The sequence below is a fragment of the Ostrea edulis genome, chromosome 9 (genome assembly GCF_947568905.1).
Source record: "Ostrea edulis chromosome 9, xbOstEdul1.1, whole genome shotgun sequence".
Lineage (NCBI taxonomy): Eukaryota > Metazoa > Mollusca > Bivalvia > Ostreida > Ostreidae > Ostrea > Ostrea edulis.
The window spans coordinates 69189881-69195437 of NC_079172.1; the positions used below are offsets into that span (position 1 = coordinate 69189881).

Here is a 5557-nt window from a genome sequence, read left to right on the forward strand (position 1 = left end):
TATGGCTCAAATTTTAAAATAAACTTTTTAGCACTTGATTTCCTTATGAATCCTTTGTAAGAGTGGAACAAAAACTTTTAGTGAAATGTACGTTTTTACAGTCATATAATATATATGGTTGTTCATGAAAAATAAAAATGAGAACAGAAACTGTTGACATTTGAGTCATTAATATTGTAAAATTTGGACAGTTTATATAATTTTATGAAAATACATGTAATGTAGAAATGGGATTGTTTTAAAATTGAATTATGTAGTTTAAAAAATGTAAGTTGACTCATTTATCATGTTTATGGCACTATATTTTACCAAGTTTGATTACAGGTTGCTTTCAGATGACAAAACAACTGTGTTTTGCATAATCCATGTAGATATTAGTGTCTGTAAAGTGAATTGAAAATGAATTCTTAATTATTTCATCAATACATTCCATTATCTATAAGATTTTTTAACAGTTGCAACTTGTAAGTTTAGATCCTTTATAAACTATATACTGATAAATGTACACGGAAGAGTTCTTTGAAGCTTAAAATTTTTATTTCAAAATCATACTTTTTTAAAAGTGTAACCCCAAACAAGGCATAAACATGATAAAGGAAGAAATGAGCACAGCAATATATTTGTTACGAACATATCTACAAAGCAGAGGCAGATCCAGAAAAAAATATAAGGGTGGGAATGGAAGGGTTGTGACTCATGTTTGTACCTTCTCCATCCAGAAAGGGGTGGGCGAAGAGCCCAAAAATTGCATAAAATAGACCATTTGAGCTATTCTATGATGAATCACATTATACATGTATTTTTGCATGTCAACACAACTTCATTACACAGTTCAACCCATTGGTGTTTAATTTTTTCATAAGTTGTTTCCCTTTCGAATTTAGGTACATTAGGAATTTCAGTTGAAATAATTTGAATAAACACCATATAAGATTGCTTTCATGTTTATTTGACAATTTGTCATTTATTTCTTCATAAAGTTTTGATATTTTGTTTGGATTCAATTTTTTAGACTGTCTTGATGTTCAACATTGACTTTATGGACTCCTTTGCTTTCCTTTTGTAATATTGTCTTGTACTTTCACTTGGTTTGATTGATTTTCCTCCTGTCACCACTTTAAGTATGTCCTTGGGTTTTGCAGAGACCTATAATACAATAAGATAGACACTGATTTTCAGGACACAAGAAATTACTTATTTTTCTCTCCTCAATATATAATATATATTTCTTTAGTTTTTGAGAATGTTTGAACAATTTCATCATAAAACTTTCAATTAAAGTACACACCTCAGAGCCTAGTAATCATAGTACACATTGATATTTAAATTATACATGTAGTTAGAAAGAATAAAAATACTAAAACAGCATATAAAACTTTTGAAAACAAGAAATGTTTAAAGAAACTTGTATATGGCTTTGAGAAGGTGTTCCAAATATTCTAAATCAGTGACAAGTAAGTTCAGATACTAGTCAGGGCAACAGCTGTATCAGGTTTTGAGTCTGGTTTCTGAGTGACCAATATTTTCCTATAAAGGGGGTGGGGTGGGGGGGGGGGGTTGACTCTGACCTCATTATAAGAAGGGGTCATGTAGTGCTTGTATATCAGGATTATTTATATAATACTGCTCTACCAAGTTTGAGGTTTATAAAACATTTACACTGTAGATTCATTGGTACATATGTGCTACATGTATTTACAGTTATGTATTTACCACAGAGGTAATGCATGTAATGATGGTAATGACACTCCATGATGCTGGTATGAAAACTTTAAAGAAATATACATTAGCTAAATGACTTGATCTTTGTTATATTTATATATTATTATTAGAAGTATACATTCAAGAACCCATGCATTGACCAGTCCCCATGACCATATCAAATTGAGGCAGACTTTAAATAGTAATATAATAGATATCTAATAAAAATGTCAAGAAGACTCAACTTAGTCTTATTGATTGATATGAAGATTTATAATTAACATTATGAATTGTTTGACAATAAAATGGAATTCTTTAAGAACTACAGACCCTAAATATTTTCTTTGATATGTCTAATAGTATGCATATATTTTTAGGTCACCTGAATTCATTCAGGTGACCTATTGCTATATGTTTTTGTCCGTCGTCGTTCGTCGTGCGTTAACATTTGAACATTTTCAGCTTCTTCTCTGAAACCCCTGGACCAATTTCAACCAATTTTGGCATATAGCATCTGTGGGTGGAGGGGAACAAAAATTGTGAAATTCGTGGTCCCTGCCACCCTGGGGCCTGAGGGGTGGGGCAAAAACCATCAAAATGAATATAATTTTAAAAAATCTTCTTCTTTACTCCTGGACATCAAGAAGCCAAACTGTGGGCATAATTATAATGAGCATTGAGCCCTCTACCGAAATTGTTAAATTCATGGCCCCTGGGGCAGGGGTTCTTGTGTTAGGGTGGGGCTCTATTGGTCATATAGTGAAAATGTAGAAATTCTTTGAAAATCTTCTCTGTGTCTGGGTATTAAGTAGACAAACTAATAGCATGGTAAGGATGAGCAAGGATGCCTCTTTATACCCCCCGCAACAAGTTGTGGGGGGTATACTGGAATCGGGTTGTCCGTCTGTCCGTCCGTCCATCTGTAGATGCAATGGTTTCCGGGCTCTAAAGCATTATCCTTTCCACCTACAGTCACCATATCATATATATAAACTACCCATGGGATGAAGATGTTCCCTATCGATTTTGGGGTCAAAAGGTCAAAGGTCAAGCACACTGGACATCGAAGTAGCAATATGGTTTCCGGGCTCTAAAGTGTTATCCTTTCCACCTACAGTCACCATATCATACATATGGACTACCCATGGGATGAAGATGTTCCCTATCGATTTTGGGGTCAACAGGTCAAAGGTCAAGCGCACTGGACATTGAAGTAGCAATATGGTTTCCGGGCTCTAAAGCGTTATCCTTTCCACCTACATTCCCCATATCAAACATATGGACTACCCATGGGATGAAGATGTTCCCTATCGATTTTGGGGTCAAAAGGTCAAAGGTCACGCGCACTGGACATTGAAGTAGCAATATGGTTTCCGGGCTCTGAAGCGTTATCCTTTCCACCTACAGTAACCATATCATACATATGGACTACCCATGGGATGAAGATGTTCCCTATCGATTTTGGGGTCAAAAGGTCAAAGGTCATGCGCACTGGACATCGAAGTAGCAACACTCAGAAAAGAGGTAGTTTATACCTATTACCAACACCCTTTGGGAGATTGGGGTAAGTGGGGGATATTCTTAGTGAGCATTGCTCACAGTACCTCCTGTTAAAAATTGTGAAATTCATGGCCCCTGGATCAGGGGTTCTGGTGCTAGGGTGGGGCTCTATAAGTCATATAGTGAAAATGCACTATTTCTTTGAAAATCTTCTTCTCTGTCCTTGGGTATTAAGTAGACAAACCAATAGCATGGTTATGATGAGCAAGGATGCCTCTTTCAAAATTGTGAAATTCATGGCCCCTGGGTCAGGGATTCTGGTATTAGGGTGGGGCCCTATTGATCATATAGTGAAAATGCATTTTATTTCTTTGAAAATCTTCTCCTCTGCTGCTGGGTATTAAGTAGACAAACTAATAGTATGATAATGATGATCAAGGATGCTTCTTTCAAAACTGAAATTTATTGCCCCTGGGTCAGGGGTTCTGGTGCAAAGGCGGGGCTGACCACATAGCTATTCAATGTTTCTTCCATCCAAAAGTAAAATTCTTATATTTAAACACAAACCTAATTCAAACATTGGAAGGTTGTTACATGATACTCAAGTGACCTATAAGGGCCCTGGGCCTCTTGTTAGAATATGAATTCTGATTTGTCAAGAGCTGGATGGTGACCACTAAAACAAATGATTTTGTGCATATGAAATAATATTTAAAAAATTGTGTGTGTTTATATAGAATACCTTGAAGGAAAAAAATGATGTGTATATAAAATAGAAGAAAAAAATCCCGTCAAATCTGAGATTTGAACCAGGTACCTCCAGCATGCTAATCCAGTTACCTAACCACTACACTATCTGTGAATTCAATAAGTGAGGTTTATATTAGATACTAAACATTGCATCTCACAAAGTCGTATTATGTCTTGCATTTTTATATGCAAATTCGACTGAAATCTACATGTACATAAAACCACACTCTTTATAGAGATGATACCTACTCCTACTGATCCTCAGTTAGGCATAATCTACATTTCTATCTGAGACAGGAAGCGTTTGCGTGGAGGATACGTAGATGCCTGCTATCATGCAGACCATTACAAATGAAACATGCCGTCGATTAGGCCTAAAACATATCATAGTGTAACTGTTGAAAGTATGAGACTTTTTGAAACAAGGGAGTGGGTGTCATCTGTACACAGTCGTCTCATACAATGCTACATTGTATAATACAACATTCGTTATGATTTTTATGCTAGTAATAATAAATATTGCGAATTTTGACTTATTAAATATGTAAATCACACCATTTGAAATTACCAGAATGCGCCGACTTGGTGACATGTCATATAAGATATGTTGCTCGGTCTTCGTTGTCGGCTGCTCCACACACGGTCTATCTTCAGTGACGCCATATGCATCAATGTATTTCTGACACTCTCCGAAGGTAAATATATTCGTTTCCTTTACATAAGGCTTGAGGGTAGATCACACTCTGTCGGAACATTGTCCTACACGGCATTCAGTTTTGGATCCGCCATATTCCGCGCACTTAGCGTGTTGACAACGCAGCGCCCCTAGCGATCATCGAGGTTAAATTCAAGAACGATAACCGAAATTGCATTAAAATCGAAACATTCAGAGAGGTTTTAAAATGTTATATTGAAACTTTCAAAAAAAATATTTATTTCAGAGCATGCCTTTTTTATTTGTTTAATGTTCTATAATGATATTTTTCATACCCGCTTTGCTGTTTTTAGATTTCAAAGGGATTACAAGTAGTGTTTTGTATAGATTTGCACTAAGCATGAATTCTCCATGTTCATAATTATATGTCCATAATTTTGAAACAAGGCGAAATAAATCAAAACTACTTTGTATATTTGCTAAACATATTACGTTGAGTTAGTATGCTAAGTTTGGGTTCATTTCGTGAACATGGACTTATCACGAAAATGCGATTTTGCCCGATTTTTACGTGGAACCATACTTAATGATTATGTTGTTTTAGGTGCGTAGTGTCCAGGCTCATCGGATAAAGTTAATATTTTATATCATAACTGTGTATTTTACATCTGATAAATGCTGTCATATTGTATGTTCGGCGCATTATACGTATCCATATACATATACATGTATGTTTCCCCCTCTTCCAGGTGGAGGCATATTGTTTTTATACTTTCTGTCCGTCTGTTTTTGAACCATATTGAAACCTCACCAGTTGTGGGTGACGCACACAGGCACTTGTTTCATACATGGGTTCCCCTCCTTAATAATTAAGAAGGGGGGGCCATGTATGAAACAAGTGCCTGTGGTGACGCACTCAGTAGTCTTAGCGCTTACGGTTGTAGCAGTGAG

At 35.8% G+C, this 5557-nt stretch overlaps 1 long non-coding RNA gene across 1 annotated transcript; it reads right to left on the reverse strand.

Moving 5' to 3' along the window:
* Nucleotides 1-1068: 1068 nt before the first annotated feature.
* Nucleotides 1069-4866, reverse strand: LOC130050410 (uncharacterized). The gene is made up of 2 exons (XR_008798847.1): nucleotides 4520-4866; nucleotides 1069-1146 (listed from the first exon to the last, which is right to left on the reverse strand). It is a non-coding gene; the product is annotated as an uncharacterized LOC130050410 (long non-coding RNA).
* Nucleotides 4867-5557: the final 691 nt, after the last annotated feature.